Source organism: Lepisosteus oculatus, chromosome 6 (assembly GCF_040954835.1).
Source record: "Lepisosteus oculatus isolate fLepOcu1 chromosome 6, fLepOcu1.hap2, whole genome shotgun sequence".
NCBI classification, from domain to species: domain Eukaryota; kingdom Metazoa; phylum Chordata; class Actinopteri; order Semionotiformes; family Lepisosteidae; genus Lepisosteus; species Lepisosteus oculatus.
Window position 1 is genome coordinate 11511421 of NC_090701.1, and position 21228 is coordinate 11532648.

Here is a 21228-nt window from a genome sequence, read left to right on the forward strand (position 1 = left end):
AAACATATGTTTTCACTAGTCTTGGACCTCAGTTTTGAAAAGTCAATTGTGATGTTTAAAGGTGAGAACCTGGCAATTAATAATGTAGGTCCCAGAAACATGCATACATGTATGCTTTCACGTTAAACAATTTTAACTGCTACAAAAGTTACAAAAGGCAATTTTACACTTTAAAAAAGGTTTTAAAGTCAGATGATAGAGCTAAAGCAAAGTGACTCATACCTGTCATATAGCACAACACAAATAGGAAAAAGGCAAACTTCAGTACTTAATTGAGTGAAATTTCATTTCTTTAATGTGTAAGGTTTTAAGTCTTCTATATTGGGATATTATAATATTAACAACTGCAGAAGAGCTATTTAACGATGGAAATCTTATATTCAGCATCACCTAAAATAGGTCTGATTAAAATAGGTCTCAGGAGCATAAATATAGCTCTGACTATGATATGTATGTCTTAATCTTGTGCAGAGTCCAGTGATGATTTGCATACTCTACATTCTTTATGTTACATTGCCCTCTGCTGTTTAAAAGGGTCATCAACACTTGTACTGTATGTCAGTCCACCATTTATTACTATTCTGTTATTTCAATCCACAATAAAGCAATTAAAACAGTGACTTCTGAATGTTCCAGTGAAAAAGAGTGGTTTCAAGGGTAAGTGGAACCAGATACAGTACTTTTCTCTTCTATTAAAGTTTCATAAATGTATCTACAGAAATAGTATTGTTAACGTACAGGCTAGTATAATAAAGAACTCTTTAATATCCAATAAACAATAAAGCAGTTCTAGATTTCCACTTTGGGGGACATCTATTAAAGTGTGCAAATACAGTTCATGAAAAGATATATACCTACAATTAAGAAAATTACTCTTGAGAAATAATCTGAGAACACACAGAATAAAAATCCATTATTAATCTTTAAATTGTTTTCCATGCTCTGTGGCAACAAAATCATATTAATTCAACTTTGTTTTGCACTAGCTTAGAGGAATAATAATAATATTAAAGTAGTTTATACTACATTTACGGTGTTTGCAATTTTATATCCAATTCCCAATTACATACAGAGTATTTATACCATTATAGCTTACACCTAACTAATAATTTTCCTCATTTTAAAAAGTTGCACGGGCATCAGTTTGGTTTTGTACGGTGAACCCATGCACTGGGCAAGACTGAGCTGAGAGAACCAGGGCGTGGTGCTGTAGCAGGCTGGGCACATGGTCAAACATACAGGGAAAAACAGTCCAGTGGCATAAACTAAAAGCCGGGGAGAACTGTACAAAGCACCAAGAGCAATCCAAGAGAAAGTCAGGGCAAAGCTGGCAAGGCCCAAGCGAACAAGAGAAGGAGAGAGAGAACAAGAGACTTACACGGGGCTTGATTCTATAACAGAGTCCTGAGCAATGTTAGAGCCATCTTTAAATATCCTGAACCACCTGATATGGGCATAGATGAAAAGTGCTCACAGATGATGCAGATTTCCTGTCGGAACACGTTGCCATGAGTCACCGTGAGTGACGGGTGAATGGCTGGCTACCATGGTGAACGCTAGTGTGCACCACAGCTTTGCATCGAGGGAGGGTCTGGAGATCATGCATAAAAAAAAAATACTTTAGTATAGTATAACAATAATAGAAACAAAATTACTTTTACTTGACCCTACCGTCAGACAGATTTGTTTTCCCCACTCTTGTTATCTAGTCACCTTACTGACGGACACCATATATTTTGCTATTTCATCCTGGCGGGAGCAGAACATTTTCAGAATGAACATAACTGTTGTGTCTCTGACCTTCTACAGAGCAGCCATTCATTTCAGCTCGTCATCTGTACCAGGTGCTCCACTTCTTGAAGCATGTTAGATTCTCCTGCTTTTCCCTTTATCTTAAATCTCTTAGGCAGAAGCCTAGTTATCTGTACCAGATTCCTGGAGGACAGGGTCCCCAGCTCTCTGCCTCTGAAGTCACTCTTCTCCTCCTGCCTAGTCATGATTTTGAAAGAATGGCTTAGGTCTGGTGGTGCCTGTTCCACATTAGTACTGAAAGAACAAATATTCACTATACTATCATCCTTTTCAGCAAGGGAAAAAACAGCAAAGCTTTGCTTGTAAAAGAACTTGGACAGAATGAAAACCTGAATGCACTGGAGCCCTCAAGCAGTGGAGGTGCAACCTACAGTACATGTTAATTACTGTGGCTAGAGCTTAGGTACAACAGCTTTGATGAAAAGTGACTAGATGTAGCCGTCTAGCCCTGCATTGAGTTACAGGGCACAAATACCTGAAAAAGGGAAGGCTAAAATTACAAAATAAGAATTATTGCTTTCAGGTGCTCAAATCTACAGTATGTAGTTCCAGTGTTTAAAAGAAGAAACTCACACAGCACTAATTGCTTCTGTTTTAATTCTTCTTCATCTGCACACCCTTCCTTTTTCCCATATGCTCCTTCTTTCTTGTATTAAGGGCCTATTTTTCCTATATTTTGTCCTCCATGAAGACCAACTCAATGATATATCTGCAGTCGGTCACCTGGATCTTTGACCACTTTTCCAGCCTCAAGTGACAAATAAAGATAAAGGGACAGCTGGTACAAATACTTTCAGGGCTGCCCATCATTTGGCTTTACAGAACAGGGTACTGTACTTTAATGGAAATATGTAAACATGTACTGTAGATATCCCCAACACCCAACAATACACATGGAACTTTTTGCTTTTTGTGAGAGAAATTTAATGAATTATGTCTAAACTCACAAGATACATTTGGAAAATGTACTCTATTTTCCTACTTACTTTCTATCCATGTCTGTGGAAACAGTGCCTTGATGCAAAATTGCTGGTTTGGTATTAACATAATCTCCCATAACCTAAATAAACATAGCATGTTAATGACATGCAAATAAACATTATTAAATTAAGAGATTAGGGTTACACTTGGTTCTGTTTCTGCTACAGCTGTTACATCAAAATGCATCAAGCAAAGAAAACTCATCAGAAACAACATTGTTGTAAAGCACAGAGATAGGAAACGTGTATCAATGCCTAGGATAAAAATTCATATTATCTTACAGATTGAACTTGTGGATCCTGAAGAGTGTGACTGATACAGACAGGCCTGAAAAAAAGTGATATGTATTGAAAAATGTCTTGGATGTTTTATGGAATATTGTCATAGAGTAAGCTTAACCCCAAAGAACTCAGAGTTTACAAATAAAAAAAGACCAGCAAATACTCTTCACAGCAAATACTCAGAGTGTTTAATCAGACACGTGTAGGATGTTTCATCAAGAGAACACTTCAAATGACAGTAAAAAAAGTAAGGCTTCATCTAAGTTGACAGTGATTGGAGTTTCCTTTTTTTTTTTGACTGGAACGGAAGTTAAAAAAGATTCTCAACAAACTAAACTCCTACAATTCAGTAACAAAATACATAACCGTAAAAGAATCATTTATAATCCAGAATGGTATATCTGTAATCAGACTGTTGCATTGCAATTCTGAATTATTGTTGCAACAAGTTGTCAGCACTCATACTGTACATTGTGCGATGGAATTCCCTCTCTATTATCTTATTCTATCAGGCAAGCATTGGTTATAAACTACAACTCCCAGAGAGCTTTTGTACTGTTACTCGCCAGTTATCATTTGTTTTCTCTGTCCTCTTTTGTATGAAAGGCTGTGGTAAACACAAATCCAATGTTCTTTTTAAAATTTAATCCAGCGCTGTGAGAGCAAGACAAAGAATGTCCTTTGATGACCTGCAACCTTAAAATGCAAACATTTTTAATGAATGCAAAAATGAATGAAGTGTAGTTACTGAGCTATTAAAATTACCTTCAATTACCTCTGAATGTACCTTGCCTTCAAAGTACAATTCTGTTCAAATGATTTGATCCCACCTTATGAGAGACTATGAAATGCAGTAAGTGGTATATTTTCTCTATAAGCGCTCATGATGGTGTCAAACACCATCAATTTACAGTAACATGTGCTAACACGATTTCAGAAATGAAAATTTCAGATTTACTGATTGTGTATTCAGCCCACAAACATTAATTATTCCAGAGCCAACACTTTCAGCATGTAAACAAATGGCCTCTATCCTCTCCAACAGTTGCTAACTCTAGGTTAAAAGTATCCAATGCAAGTACCTGTTGGTGCAACTCCATCGGTATCAGTCCTCGCATGAAAGCCATCCATACCGAAAGATCCTCTTCCTAAGAGGGATTGCTCCAGGCTACAAGGAAGTGCCACAGTGAAAGGTGAGACATTTCCCAGCATCCAGCTGTTGACAATGTCTCAGGGGAAGCCCTGTGGTTCTGAACCATTATACAATACCAAAGCCCTTCACCTCCAGCAGGACCTGGGCCGCAGGTTCTTCAGCAGTCGCCCAAGGCCCAGAATCTTCTTGTGACCAGGCCCCCTCCCTAAATCCTCCCCCCTGTGGCATACACCACAACCAAATCAAAAGCCTAAGCTCTTCTTTGAGCTTCTGCCTGAATGTCTTCACAAAGTCCCTCCCTACAGTATCACGGCCGAGCAGCTACCCTGCTTTCTGTCTTCTGAACAAACAACAAAGTCTCTCCCGGACTGTCGTCAAAACAGTCCCTCCCTCTCAGAGGGGCATCACATTTCAAAGTGTTCACAAACTCACAGTTCCTTGATAAGTCCTTCTCCTCTGGTGAGTGGAGCAAACACAAACACAAACACAAACACAAACACAAACACAAACACAAACACAAACACAAACACAAACACAAACACAAACACAAACACAAACACAAACACAAACACGGTTTCTGTGTTCTTCCTTTTAGACAACAGATATCCATTGACTGACCCTGTCAACTTCCTCTTCCTGCTTTCTTTTTTAAGGAGTCACCCGACCAATTGGCTTCCTGCCTTTGGTCAGGTGACAGAGCAGCAGATCCTTCACTCACACCAAACAGTCATTTTCGGGCAGCCACACCTCCCCGGGCAGAGAGGCACGTAGAGATGAGGCTGTCGCGGCCTGGCTGCTGTGGCAAACATCGGTCTCCTCCGCTATTTCCAGAGCAGATTGGTGGCACTGTGGCTAAGAATCTGCGCCTGTGGCTGGAAGGTTGCTGGTTCAAATCCCACAGCTGGCAGAGGAATCCTATTCTGTTGGGCCCCTGAGCAAGGCCCTTACCCCCATCTACTCCAGGGGTGCTATACAGTATAAATGGCTGACCCTGTGCTCTGACCTCAAGTTTCTCTCTCTCTGCCTGTGTGTCTCATGGAGAGCAAGCTGGGGTATGTGAAAAGATAAATTCCTAATGCAAGAAATTGTATAGGGCCAATACAGTAATCTTAATCTTTCCTTCTGCCTCCAGTACCTTGTGCTCTTCCACCTCTGTACACCCGCAATACGTCCTGCTGCTGACGCCACTGTCATGAAAAGTTACTGACACACAAAACACAATGGTGTGTTGAGAACCAAACGTTTGATGCCCTTATTGAATACATAGCTGAGTACCTGTGAACTACTGAGCCTCCAGAGGATTTCTGGAGCAAACACTTCTCCACTTGCTTTTACCCTTAGTTCCCTCTCCAGGAAGTACAGCACCTTCCAGTTCCAGTGTCAGCTGCTCCGGCCCCAGCGTTTCTCCCTGTGAGTCTCACTGGCGAGTGTGGGGAAATAGAGACTACTACAATATTATGTTCCTCTACTAACTATCTAAGGCATATCTGGACAGTTTCCACTCTTATGTTCTATTCATCATGCCATTGAGCCCTAAATTACTTCTGTGATGTTTAGCAGGGTTTCACCATGTGTTGTTCAGATCTTCCAGATCTCCAGTATGTTTCTAGTCCTGCTCTGTAGCCTGTTTATTCGGCCTTTGTTTTCAATTATTTGTTCTGAAACACGACAGATGTAAAGATGTGATTCTAAATCATAATTATACAAAAAGCTAGCAATAATAATTGCTTACACTTATATAGCGCTTTTCTGGACACTCCACTCAAAGCGCTTTACAGGTAATGGGGACTCCCCTCCACCACCACCAATGTGCAGCATCCACCTGGATGATGCGACAGCAGCCATAGTGCGCCAGAACGCTCACCACACATCAGATATCAGTGGGGAGGAGAGCAGAGTAATGTAGCCAACTCATAGAGGGGGATTATTAGGAGGCCATGATTAGTAAGGGCCAATTGGAAATTTGGCCAGGACGCCGGGGTTACACCCCTACTCTTTTCGAGAAACACCCTGGGATTTTTAATGACCACAGAGAGTCAGGACCTCGGTTTTACGTCTCATCCGAAGGACGGCGCCTGTTTACAGTATAGTGTCCCCGTCACTATACTGGGGCATTAGGACCCACATGGACCGCAGGGTGAGCGCCCCCTGCTGGCCCCACTAACACCTCTTCCAGCAGCAACCTTAGTTTTTCCCAGGAGGTCTCCCATCCAGGTACTGACCAGGCTCACACCTGCTTAGCTTCAGTGGGTTGCCAGTTGTGAGTTGCAGGGTGATATGGCTGCTGGCCACAATTCCACTGTTAGTACAGGTCAGGTTTGTCAAATACCAGACATTTCAATCCATAGCAGTACAAGATCTGTGTACAAACATCTCCTTTTTGATTAGCATAATACAAATTAATTACAATTTATAATGAAATAGTTGGCTCTTTCAAAAACCTGCACTGAAAGGGAGTGAAATGTCCAGTATTTGACTACGGCAACAAAAAGATTTTAATCTCATCTGTAGTAATATGTTCTCCCATAAGAGGGCAGTGTTGTATAAAACCTAATATTTTAACAATTTATCTCAACGTATTTCTCCATGAAATATTCTGGCTATTGGTTTTTAAACTTTTCAACTTGCCTTCAGTTTGTCATGCATGTATACTAGATGATCTTTTCAAATATAGTATATACTCATTTTAAAACACTTTTGCCTCTTCCCTAGATCAAAGGCAAGGAATTATACAGTGAGTCATGTAAAATGAATGTGTTGCTAGATAATATCACATTTCTGTATACAAAAAGTACATTGATCTCACATTTGCCATGTAAAAATATTTGTAAGGGTACTGTATGGGCAATATTTCACAAATCCCTCATTTTATGTACTAAAAAGTGCAATTAATAATGAACCGCTAAACTGCTTTTCATCATCATCCCTGTTCACCTCTGTTCTGCATCCAAAAGAACTAAAACTAATGCTGCAATAGTTAGGTGTAACACTGATACAAGCAATGCACTGCTATCAAAATATAATGAGACCAACAAAATGCTATGCACTAAACCTTTTAATTAGTTTTTAAATATTAAAAAGTAAAGTTTATTTTTCTAAAAGGCATCAATGCATCAATTCAAAAATCATATGCTATCCTTTACTAAGTTCAACTTTCAAACCACAATCATTATTTTTTAATGTAAACAGAAAAAAGAAATCCTGTGTTGTAAGTGAATGAAATTTAAACCAACATTATAATGTAAGGACAGTGTTTATTTTAGTTTTACTTGGGATAAGAAGATTAATGGGGATTGTAAAATTCTTTGCTAAAGGTGAACTGTGGGTTCTTGCATAGACAATCAAGATTATAGATTACAGAATCTTTTCTGCGTTCTTAGGAAAACACTGTGTCAGATGACTGAGAAATACGATAAATGTCATTTTCTTTCAATAAACATTAAGCCAGACTGGCACGGTGGCATTGTTGCTCTGTAGTGCTTAGACGTGGGGTGCTGTCTTTGTGGAGTTGTGGGTGATGGGTGCTCTGGTTTCCACCCTGTCCAAAAACATACTGGTAGGTTCATTGGCTTCTGGGAAAACCAGCCCGTGTGCATGTCTGTGTTTGTGCCTGTCTGCCCTGCAGTGGACTTGTTCGCTGTCCAGGGTGTAAACTACCTCGCACCTGTTGCTTGCTGGGATAGGCTCCCAGCCTGAATGGGAAGAAGTGGTTAGAAAAATGGATGGATGAACAGAAATATTAAGACAATCCAGCCATTGTCAAAAAGTCCACAAAATGTTTTGGAACTGAAGTGGTTCCTTTCTACTTACAAGATAAATTGACAGACAAGCAATGAGTTTTGGCTCTTCATATCTGAAAACCCTTTGATTGCTTTCCCACATACAGTACATGCCCACAGCTCTGGACAATGATCTACTTTACATAAAGCACTGCTATCAAAATAAAATGAGACCAACAAAATGTCATGCACTTAACATTTTTATTAGATTTTAAAATACCAAATCCTATTACTCATACTTGTGTGGCTTCATTAATGAAATAGCGTGCTGTAAAATGGAACCCTAAATTACAAGTAATTATTAATTTTAAATTAAAATTAATTGAGCAAGAATATAGGCAAGAGAGGTTGGGAATTAATGGTAAAATGTCCACTATTCCCTTACTATTATACATAACCCTTTCCAACTCTCCAGACATTGTTTCCCAACTCTACTTCAATTTTTGATGCTGGAAGCAGTATTTCTTGCCAGTTCAACAAAGAATAGAAATAAAATTATGACTGCATTTAGTCTGGATGTAGCCAGATGTAATTCGTTAAACAATAATGTTGAATATATTGCTTAACTTCCAAATTGTCATTTTAAATTAAGATATAGTGTTGAAGGATTTTACCTTTTACTTTGAATCTTTATTTTGAAATAACCCTAGGTGCTTTCAATTAAAATATTGCAGCACTATGCAAAAAAAATCCTTATTGGATTGGAATTCGTCTTTGCCTTTCTATTCACCAAGTTCTTTTGCCATGGGAACAGGTCTTCATTACAAAACCATCCTTTGTTTTGTGTCATTTTCAAGCAATTATATTCAGTAAAATTAGGCAGATACAAGTCCTGTTTGTCATTAGCAATGCAAGAGCCTCTTTAGCAGTTGAAAAAAGCAGGATGATGCAAACAAATAAGGACATATGAAGTGCATGAGCAAGGAATGACGTGTTTTAAGACTGAATTAATAAGCATATTTTAAAATTATATTATACTCAAATAAATCCACTGGGATAATGCTCTTAATTTAAGGTTTCCACTTAGTCATACACATTTTAAACAAGAACAAAATCTTTACTCATCCAGTATTTTGGAAAGATAATACTCCATTCTCCTTTGTCGACAAATGGCTTCTGGAAGATGACTTGTAATAATGTTAGTATTGATTTTTTAGAGTTAATGTTTTTGTTTTGCTTTGATAAAAATGAAAATTGATCACAAAAAAGGACAGGCACTTGGAGGGAAAGTTCTGTTTTTCAACAAATCTGATCATAAACCTTTAGTTAGATTCAAATTACGTTAATCTCTTTATAAAGAAAACAAATTGAAATTTATGTGTTAAACCTGATCTCTAAATGTTAAGAAACAAGATTTACAGGACAATGAAAGTGCAAATGGTAATAATATACAACGGGAACTGATTAAGACAAAAAGATGTCTATAAAGCACAAAAGCTTTGTGATGGAAAACATTAAAAACATAGCTACATTAAAAACCTAAGAAAAAATATCAGCATTTTTATTTTTCAAAAAGTTTTTCAATAGTTTGTGCTGAATATTCCTTTTGCAGTGGTTCTTTCAGCAAGATTGTCATACGTGAATTCCGTTCTGAAAAGCAAATAAATAATGCTGTGGAGCATTTGTTGGAATGAACTGGGAAGTAGAAAGAAGAAAATACTAATACTAATTTAAAATACTTTTCTATTTGTGAGTTTGGAATTAACATCCACGTGATCCTTTATAGGTCCCTATGAATCTCTTAATATAATCACACAATAACTAACAGGAGGCATTAGAAACACAAACGCGTTTATTACATCTTGACTGCCTCTGAGTATACTACATATGCCATGTCTTTATAGCAATTACAAAAATGCGGCACAGAGGTGAAATTGATCAAGGCCTTAAGCATCTGGAAGATTATATACTGTAGACAGCTACATGGCTTCCATAACAAAAAGCAAAAAGTAAAAGCTTGGAATTCCCCACCCTTTCCAAGCAGGCTTTTTTTTGAGAACCAGGACACTATTTCCTCAGTTAAAGAAGAGCTGGAACTTCCAAAGTAAATATTCCTTCTTCTTAATTTACCCAGGAGTTTCCAGTTTTTCCAACGAACAAATTGTCTAATTAACAGTTTAAGATAAATTAGAATATATGGGAACCAATATTAAAATCAATTATTTTATTAATTATGAATTATGTCTCATCTTATCACCTGGCACATGTCTAATTGAGTTTTGTAATTGAATTCTGCGCCACTTCTAAGTCTGTCCTAAGAAATGTTTTCTCACTCTCTGGTACCTAAAAAGACAGGCAAAGCAACAGGAGTTTTGTTGTAGAGCTGTAAGATATTTGGTTTAAAAACAAAGCATAAGGAATGAAAATGGAAATGGAGGTACTGTGCTGGAGTCTTGTTTGTACACGCTGCAGGATAAAAGCATGCTGGGAAGTTGGGACTGAAAAAGTGAGAGTGGACAAACAAAAGGATCATAGTGGCCTTGTGATATAGGTGATTGGTGTATAGTGCTTTTGCCTGTAGAGTAGTAGGAGGGTATTTTCCTTTTCTTTTCATTCTAAATGGGTTGTGAATACTGTCATTGGGGATACAGAGCACGGCGGTGGAGTACAGAATACTGGTGCGGGTTTTTGATTTAATCAAAGTTAGTTTGGTACCCTTTGGCAAACAGAAGTGTTGCAAGGGATGGAGAGAGACTGAATTTAGTGGTGCACAAAGTGCTTCTTGGGATTTTGTTTTGCTACTTTTTCTATTGCAGTTTAACTTTTTACCTCGGAAGCCAGTACAGACCAATTGTTTTAGAAACATTTTTTATGCATTCTTGTATTGATTGATAAAATGTTAAACCTACCTTTGCAGGTAGGAAAGGTCTACAAATGTACTTGTCTTGTGATGGTGTGTTGCGTATTCTTGTGTGTGTGTGTGGGGGGGGGGCATCTGTGCAAAGAGAAAGGCCCTAGCACCTGTAAAATTGCTGTGGCACAAGCAGCCACAGTTCCTGAAATTGCATTGTGACACATAGTGTACAGCAACACTCTTTTGGAAAGAGTTTTTCCAATGAGCTCTGCCTGTCCTACATTGTACAGTATGACTCTTAAACTGAATATATTTTCACTACTGTCCTTAAACTGTGATACATTCCAAAAGCATCCTTGAAAATGTCCTCAGTTGTACATTGCAGACACCAATATAACAGGCTACTTTCCTGTTTTCAGATTTTGTCATGTCTAGACAAGCCCAGGATAGCTTTTTATGTCTTATGAAAGGTCTCTGAGTTTGTGGAAGGTAATGGTGAAAGTGATTGATAAGTCAACCTGAAAACACAGCACAGATACAAGGATTCTGCTTTTAATTGAAACCAAAAGGTGCTACTTTAAGGAGCCGAGAGTAATCAAAAGACTCTTAATTTTAAAAATTAAAGCACTCAGCAGAGTCAGAAAATAAAACAAGAATAATAAAGAGTACACAGAAACAATTACCAGTTAATTGTAAATATTTACTGCAAAGGCATTAACACCTACAGCTAAAGCATCCAGGCATAAAATAATTCTTAAAATTATTTTACTCCAAAATCACATCTCAGTTCTGGCACAGTTATTAACAACGGTCCCTTAGCATTAAAAAAATATATATATATGGAAAGAATAGAAAGATAAATACCTTAGGTATGTTAATGTTGCCTTTTGCTGAACATGCTCCAGTTTACTCCCTGAAATAACTTGCATTTCCCTGTAACCACCATTAAAATGGTTTTATATTTTGTATAAGGGAATTATGCAGTACTGTACTGCATTATATGGTCATTGCCAAAAAGACCTTATAGAGAAAAATTTTTATGCTGTGTATATGAATGGATTCCTGGATCTTCTGTGTACTGAATAGACTGGCAAATACCATATGCAGCTTGATTGACACAATGTATTGATAACCAAACTGATAATCAAACATTGAAGTGCACTGCATTTCAGTTTTAAAACATTTTCTACTCCATGTATATGATGTGTTAGGTTTTCATACAGTACTTGATCATTCGATACGATGTAGATCTTCTTCTACAGTATTACTGTAGCTCTGCGTTCAGCATATTGACTTTTCTGGAGCTTTTTATTAGATTTGCTACAGGTATAACAAAGCAAACATTAATACCGACACTATCTGGGCTTGAGTTCTGTAAACATAATATTCACTACTTAAATACAATTTTAAGTAATGAATATTAACATTTTTCATATGTGTTAATATATAATATTCAGTGTCAATTGATTGAATGTTGTCACCTTCATCCAATGTCATTCAAACATCCAAAAAATGTGCATCGGAGACACGTGAAAGAAATCTCTTACTTCATCAAAAGATGGCTAGGTGTAACCTCGATACATATACCTTATTTTCTGAAAACCTTCCTATAACATTAAAAGAAATTCCCTTTTAAGGATTGAGTCTTGTTTCTGAATTTCAGGCCCACATGCCAGTCTCTTGAAATCCTAATCTGATTTCAGAGACTGTTTCCTGCCATATTATAGCCATGCCTGATCACCGTGGAGACAGGATATGGAGAGCACCTGGCTGCAGTGTGAAGCCACACAGCAGCAGGGGCTCGGTGTAACTCAAATCTCAAGTCCCGATCAGTCTCTTGTTGGTGATCCGGCAGTGATGTACACTGCACTTAACTCTCGAACCACCACCTGGTGTTTCCCAGCGGAGTCGTTCATGCCTTTTCCCCACATCCTGACTCACCCGGACTCCGGCTAGGAACCCTTTTGTCACAGTGAGGTCCAGGGCTCTTCCAGGCTGCTGAAGACAGAGCAGGATCCCACTTCAGACTTGGGCAGTGGATGACTCCTCGGCCCTGTCTCTGGTGCGAACCCCTAAGCCTGCCCTGAAAGTGAAGACTGCCCTGACCATGAGTGTTTGTGTTGGTGGGAGCGTGGAACAAGCTACCCAGTCATGTTGTTGAAGCCAATACGTTGGTTTCCTTCAAAAATGACAGAACGAGCACCTTGCAACATTTAGCTACTAATTACCAAACAGATTAGATGGGCTGAATGAACTTTATTAATAAATTATTTTAATTTTCACAGAAAACTAGTAACAATATTACAAGTTTTTAAAAAGGAAACACATATACTGGCTGTGACTCCCCTGTGCTTGAGGAGGAACATTTTTTCATATTAATTCTCTAAAAGGCAGGAGAAATGACTATGTATGTATCGCCTTCCAAATATTATCCATCAGAGCAATAGAAATGATATAAATGAGGAGGATGTCTGTCTACATAAAATTCTTAATCCATCTGGGTTTAATATTAAATAACCTATACAAGAAAGAGGGTAGATTTCGCTCTTTTGTCAATTTATCTTGGATCCTTAGAATTTGCTAAAGTCTTCTGTAATTCATAAGAGCTTTTAATGAAATAGATGAGTCTGTCAGAAACAATAAAATATCATCTGCATACCATAAATTTTGTGCATTCTGTTCCCTGTTGCAAAACTTTAATATCCAAGTCAGTTCTAATTTTCTCATCTAAGACTTCAATTCTTAATGTAAATAGTAGTGGGGTCAAAGGACATCCGTGCCTGGTACCATGGGAAAGCAATCATCCTTTTTTTACTATCCCAAAGATCTTTTAAGCTCAAAACCAAAAGATTTTTAGAAAAGGTGCAAATTCAATTTATAAGACAGGGGTCAAATTGAACATGGTCTGGTACGTGAGAGAAACAATTCCATGCAGACTAATGCTTTAAATGACAGCTAATACAGGACTATTCAACCATCCAACCACATGTACAATATGAAATGAATGTCTTAGGTTATTATTAGACACTTTCTGCCATGTGAAACCTGCCTGATCCATATTAATTAAGAAACAGAAAGGCCAAAGCTCAAGTGTTAACTAAAACGTGTCAACTAAAATCTTCAAATCTACATTTATTAATGAAATAGGGCAGTATCAATCAATCAATCAATCAAAGTTTATTTATCAAATGCACAACAATATAGCATGCAGCAGTAGTGGCTGGCAATGAAATGTCTTTTGTGTGACAGGGGCGGGGGGCTAAAAATCACAAAATTAAGGTTACATAATAATAGATAATAATGTAATAGAACTTCAATTAAATAAACTCAGACAAAACTCAATATAAATAGAGCTGCTATGTGTCCAGGGTGTATGCAATACATGTCCAAGCAGTGCAGTGTGCAGGATACAGTGAAAAGCCACTACGGGTGATTTGCTGAAGGAGCTGCAGGTTGGCTATTTAGCAGTCTTATTGCCTGGAGGTAGAAGCTGTTCCGTAATCTGTTGGATTTTGAATGCTTCGGTACCGTTTGCCGGATGGTAGGAGAGAAAACAGTACAATCCACATACAGTATAACAGGATTGTTTTCTGGCTTATAAATTCAATACATTCACAGGTTCTAAAAAATAGATCCCCAAATGTATTTTATGTTTTCAAATTGCCCTCAAGTGTCACAGCCAATCTGCCTTTAAACAATTTATTTACTCTAATTTTAATCTCCAACAATATGATGACAGGGAGGTTAGTTTTGCTCCCTCATAGCTCTTTGGTCCTGGGTTTTAGTGTACTTACTTTACATTTCAATCACTTCACTCAACACAGCGGAACAAGATATTAGAACCTCTGTTTGTACTGACTGGGCTCAGCCTTCTGTCTTTTTTCATAGTGTGCTCCTGGTCCCCCGGGTTTCACAGATGTCTTGCTGCGTTCAACATTAATTAGAAATACCACCATAAATACAGGGGTTAAGAACAATAGCTTTGCTTTGCTGGTTGATAGTAACTTTACAAAGGAAGAGAAAATGCAGGTCTCTTTGGCCTGGGTGGTGTGCCTTCTGTTTGTAGCCGAAATGTTCTCTCTGTGTATCTGCAAGTTTCCTTCAGGTGCTCCAGCTTCCAAAAGGTGGCAGCAGCATGTCCTTCCAAAGACATTCTAGCTAGGCTTAATGGAGTCTTTAATTTTGTCCCTGTTGGTGTGTGCCAGAACTGGACTGGCATTCTGGGTGTAGTACAACATTGCACCCTCTACCTCTCAAACCTGCAGCTCTCACCTGGCAGGCCAATGAAGCACAGCAGGTGTGAGCTTGGCCAGTACCTGGATGGGAGACCTCCTAGGAAAGGCTAAGGTTGCTGCTGGAAAAGGTGTTAGTGGGGCCAGTATGGAGTTCTCACACTGTGGTCTGTGCGGGTCCTAATGACCCAGTATAGCGATGGGGACTCTTCCTTCAGATGAGACATAAAACCGAGGTCCTGACACTCTGTGGTCATGACAAATCCAAGGGTGTTTCTCGAAAAGAGTAGGGATGTTACCGCAGCATCCTGGCAAAAATTTCTCACTGGCCTTTAGCAGTCACGGCTTCCTAATAATCCCCATCTATGAACTGGCTTCATCTCCTCCTCACTAATAGATGATGTGTGGTGAGCGTACTGGTGCTTTACGGATACCATTGCATCATCTGGTAATGGGTGATGGAAGTCCCCATTACCTGTAAAGCGCTTTGAGTGGAGAAAAGTGCTGTATAAGTGAAAGTAATTATTATTACTTCTAGAATAGCCTCTGGCTGCCTATGACCTTTACCGGGATATTGTAATTAGAAGTGTTTTACATTTTGTAATTATCAGCAACAAATAATATATTTGAACACGTTTTCCCCTTATTGATCGCATCCTTATGAAAGTGCAATCAGAAAAATGTAGATTCATATATACAGTAGATATGTATGTAAAGAGCATGTTTGTTTTTCCTTTATTGCAATTGCTAAAAGGTTGCTTAATTTTGCACAAGGCCAAAGGCAGTGCAGTCATCACCAAATCAAGACAATGAGTTCCTTAAGATCCAAAATGTTACAATAAATTTGTCAGAAATGTTTAAGACATTTTTGATCAATTGGGCTGACATTTCAAAATTGCATTAAAAAACTACTTGATGACCTGTTTGAAAATCCTGTAGGCATACAGTAGGCCCAAGATTAGTGAAATAATGGCAAATTAATTTTTCAAGTTATTTTTAGTGACACCAAATGTGAATGTATCCTATTTTGTGCAATTTAAGATCCACAGAATGCATCTTACATATTGCTGTCTTCAGGCACACAGCAACTGGGCTCCAGATTTGATTCTCAATTGGGATTTATTGTGCATGGAGTTTGTGAAGGTTAAAGCACATCTCCATACCTTCTAAAGACATACTGGTTAGATCATTTAGTGTCTCTCAATTGTGCCATTGCTTTTGTGTGTGTCTCTTCTCTGTAGTGGACTAGTGCCCTGCCAAGGGTGCAGTCCCATTGTGCTTTTCTAACGTGTTCTTCTGCTGTAACTCTTACTGGAATGAGTGGCTTTCTAATAATAGATGTTGTGTCACAGCCCTCTTCATTACAAGCAAAATGAAATGGAGGCATGCCGTCTTAATTATCAATGAGAAGACAGAAATTGCTTCACCAACAAAACGAAGAGGAAACCTTAGGGAATCCAGATTGTGCAAACCCAGTGTGAAATTTAACTGACACACATGGTTGACTTCCAGTGCTGTATACCTTTGTTTTGTTTTTTTATTTCAGTGTTACAAATCATTATTTTTCCTGGCTCAATAAGGGACTTCTGATTTCAAAAAATGTTTTTAACAGTGGAAAAAAAACAGTCAGCGAGAGGATGGTCTGACCAGTGGTAAGCCTGGAGCAGGTGACAGCTGGACAAAAGTCAAACAAGTCGGAGGAGGCCAGTGTGGAGAAAACAAACATACAGTAGATGCACACCAAGACGGATTTCAGATAAGGTTACAATTTCCCTTTTTTGTCACTCATTTTATGCTTGTACTTGAAAACATTCAAATGGTTTTGTGATAGGCTGCTGATCATATACATAATCATTTGCAGTATTTCCTAAATAAGATTTTATTGTTCATTTTGTCGCAAATAATCAAGGTGGAAAAATGTGCCTCTTTTTGTTTGTAACTTTTTTTATGTTCTTGCTTCCTAATGATTTATTTTTGACCATATCTTCCATAAACTGTTTCCCTCCAGTTACTAAATTGAAGTCCTTTGGTAGCAGGGTTGTAAAAAAAAAAACAATATTTTTTTTCAGTCTAGAAAATGCATTAAGTCTAGAAATGTGTCTACTTATTCCCATTTACCGTAGGTAACAGCATACCCATTATACTGTCAAATTACTTTCACCTGTGTGTAACAGTCAACAAACTAACAATTCCGAATGATAAAAATGGTAAAAAGGAGATACTCAATTTTTTAAAGAATGTTTTCATATCGTCAATCTTATTAGCAAGTCAGGCTTTCCAAATGAGTTAATTTAGTCATTAAAATCTTTCTTACATGCAAAGGCTGCCTGGGGAGAGAAAAGGTCTCAGCAGGAGAATAGACGTAATTTCTCTCCTTAATTTGTCTCTTGGTTATAATTGGGAATGTAAATTTTTACCTCAAGTCGATTTCTCCTAGGACCTTCCCTAAAGAGAAATCAAAACAATTACAGGCACTTCAAATAAAGTGACACCATCTGCAAGCCTTCCACCAGGACAGCTCCCAGGTGGGAGATGGACCTTCTTCACGTGTTTCCATCACTGCCAAAAGAGCCACGCAAAAGAGGACGGAAAATTGAAAGAATGTCAGGGGTATGCCAACACTCCTTCGAAGCCTCCCAAGTAAAATTCCATTTTCTCATCCAATACAAGTTTTTCAGAGCAAGAGGTAAAACAGAATTCAGAAGTCACGGGTCTGTTAGGCAAATGGAATAGGAACCTTCAAGAAAGCTTAAAGATACCAACAGTACAAATATAGCCTGAGTTATTTCCCCTTCGATTTAGATGCCATGTTACATGTGACTCTATGCCATGCATTGAAAACGTGTTAAAACCCGTTGTTAAGCAGAAGTTTGGAGGGAGGCCAAATTGTAATCCTGCACTTCCACTCTGTTATATATAAACACTAACAGTATGTATACCGGCTGCCAGAATTCTGCGCACATCTTTTCTAGCACATTCCTTCACCTTAGCTGCACTGCTGCTGTGGCTCCCTGGTTCATTCCTCGTAAGTGAGGAGGGGTGTGGCACCTCTGACTGCTGGCTAATGCTGCCATTTCCTCAGTCAGGTGAATTCACACCAATCACTGGAGTATTAAATCCTATCCTTTATTTGTTCTCTCTGTTTGTCGGAATTTGGATGTGGCTGAACTGCTGAAATCAAGGATGTCGGCATCGTGTCACCAACCAGCCAACACCCACTATCAAAGTCAAGTGTAAGTGTACAAAAATAAATGTGCTGCACTTAAAGTTGCCATTTTACTCCTCCATCTTATCTATAGTAAAGGGATGTAAAATAATGGCAAATAAAACTTTCTAGAAATTGTGCTGCTGTATCACAGTTCTTGGGCGCCAAGTTTCAGTTTTAGACTAGGGCTCTTTTGTATGTTTTACTTGGTTCTTTTCTGGGTGATCCAGTTTTTCCCGTCATCTGAAGACAGGCTGCACGGAGAAATTGGTGGCCTACTGTAAATTGTGTTTGTGCATGTACTCTGCAATGGACTTAAGTGCCCTGTCCATCATGTACTTCTAGAATAGGCTCTGGATTGCTGGGACCCTTACTAGGAATAAGCAGCTTTCAGCTAATGGAGAGAGAGAAAGTCTCCAAGATTCAACACAGTTGCATCTGTTACTGGTACTTAAAGACATGGTGTCCATGGTTTCAGTTACATGTTAACGTTTGGCACCCTTGTACTTTATTGTACCTTGCAACCTTGTACATTTATGTACAACTTTATAAACAGCATATATTGTCTAAAACTGAATGCTCAAAATCAGACTGAAGCATCTACTGTACAGGTAAGTCACTACATAAGAATTACATTGAGTAGATATCATGTGTTAAATCAATGTTACACATGTTTAATCTTTTTCCAAAATAGGTTTACTGAAGACTTTAATTTTACGAGTCTCATTCCACATAGGTTTTACTTTTTACACCCTTGATCCATGATCCTGACTGTTTTTCCAGGCAACCAGAACAGGTGATCAGAAAATACTAGTGACCATGGACATATCATGTTGAAAATGACTGTTATTTTTTTGAATCATTAAAACAGTTTAATATATGCAAAAATGACTCAATTGACACTCCTTCTTAAGTGTTTTTTGTAAAGAGGCTGTCTTCAGGACATGTTGACTGTTTTATGAATACTGCGTTTTGAAATACGTACAGCTGGGACATCAGCACCTTGTCTGCTTTCCTTGACGTGCCTTTCACCTTCTTACTTGTTTCTTACCCCTTCATACTTAGTTTCATTTCGCGAGCCATATCGAGGGTGATGCCACACAATAAAGAAATCACGGATGTGCTACAAGCTCTGTAACTAGCTCCAGATGTGTAGGTCAGATGCGTGCCACACCAGATTGCATTATTTGATTTATTTTTTTGTCTCCAACCATGTATACACAAATCTGTGCAGAACTATTTAGTGTAAAATACGAGTCTACTGTATTTGTTAGCTCTTATCTCTGCAGCCTTGTGACAGACTTCTTATTATGGCTTTTGCACATATATATTTTATAACAACAAGAGACAGAATGAGAAGTCATTAGACACTTCCTTCTCCTGTAACCTTAGGATAATAAATTATCCTTATTTTTAAATCAGCAATTATTTACCCATCTGATCTTGATGATAAATCCAACAGGAAATAGCGGTTCAATTGTTTTTCACATGAATAATCGCCTACAGTTTTATGAATTCCGTGTAGTTATATACAGTACATGAAGTCTGTTACTATGTGAGCAAAATACATTAAAAACGCTACATTAGGAGACGTGATTCTGCAATAATGGGAACTGAGTCCCTTCAGACCCAAAAAGGGGGAAAAGCCTGAAGACAAACCCCACAGGAAGTCTGAAATTCAATTTTATGTCCATCCAATTTACAGCAATAATTAGTAAAATATAATAATGTTTTATTACTGATTTAATTTAGGGTAGTGTTAAAAAAATACAAGTGATGAATAATCCTTCCAGAATTATTCCAATTATGAAGTGTTATAGAACATGTTTCTAAGGCCTTAAAATCTAAAGTCTGTTTGCAGCCCTTCTGTTTTCCATGTTTTTATTCTTCTTAGATACAACTCTCAAAGACAGCAAAAACCTTCAAACTCATGCATGATATCAGCAATTTCTGGAAAACAAAGCAGTCTGAATGTCAGTGTGATAAACAGAGATATACATTTAAAAGCTTGTTTCAGGATTAAATCTAACTGAACTTCTGTTCTGAACTCCAAAATGCATCAACATCAAAACAATTTCCTTAACTATTTCACAAATTTAGTAGGTATAATTGTGACAGACAGAAAAAAAAACTTCAAACACGTGCATGATATTAACAATTTCATTAATGATATCACCATTTCATCAACTTTAAAATGAGAGGAAATTACATAAATATCTTCACCTGTATGAAAATCCAGGCATGTTCGATACATATTTTATGTCATTAGATTATTAGAATACAATGTAAAGGTAATAATGTACCTTGAAGGTTTTTTATAACCCGGATAAATTTCACTTATGAATATAAGACACAGCTGGCATCAGAGAAAAATAATCTAGCAACCACAGAGTGAAAAGTCATCAGTAATCAATATTTTCACAGGAAGTCTTCATCCAGCTGTGATTAGTTTCCTTTAATCAAACCTTATTCACAATAATTGCCTAGACAGGTTAGTTTCCAGTGGTTTAGTGCATCAGTTGCACTTAATTAGCAATTTTCTTTCTGTTATACTATTGTATCAGCTTCAGTGTCTTCTGCCAAATCCCCGGTTTTGAATAACAACAAATAAGCAAGCATTTTTTTCTGAAAGCATTTTGTTCTTTGGAATGTACATGATACTTTCCAGGTTAAAACTGAAAAGGTAAAAAATAATTCAGAGCAATTTGAAACAGACAGGCTCTTTCATGCATTTTAATGTGTTTATGTGTTCAGCCAAGAATGAAATAAATTGCCATTTTTACACCTTTCTTGTCAAAACCTTCATTTAGTTGTAATCATGTGTCAGATTTATCCTAGAAATAGTTATTGTAATAACTAAACTGATCAAGACATTCCATTTTGCTTGCCATGACAAATCCTCCCCACTAAATCCTGATCTTTATTGACATTCCTTTGAAAGTCACCATTCCAATAGAATCCCAAACTGCTGAAGTATGAAAAGAATAATCC

At 37.8% G+C, this 21228-nt stretch overlaps 2 long non-coding RNA genes across 3 annotated transcripts in view; both read right to left on the reverse strand.

Moving 5' to 3' along the window:
* The window catches only part of LOC138239398 (uncharacterized), an 83757-nt gene that overhangs the window by 54883 nt on the left and 7646 nt on the right, over positions 1 to 21228 (reverse strand). The gene's annotated exons all lie outside the window — the stretch shown is intronic.
* LOC107078295 (uncharacterized) lies at positions 273 to 4848 on the reverse strand. 2 transcript variants are annotated; one of them, XR_001479235.2, is made up of 4 exons: positions 4357 to 4848; positions 4157 to 4242; positions 2799 to 2872; positions 273 to 1591 (listed from the first exon to the last, which is right to left on the reverse strand). It is a non-coding gene; the product is annotated as an uncharacterized lncRNA (long non-coding RNA). The 2 variants fall into 2 exon arrangements; XR_011189855.1 differs by lacking the exon at positions 2799 to 2872.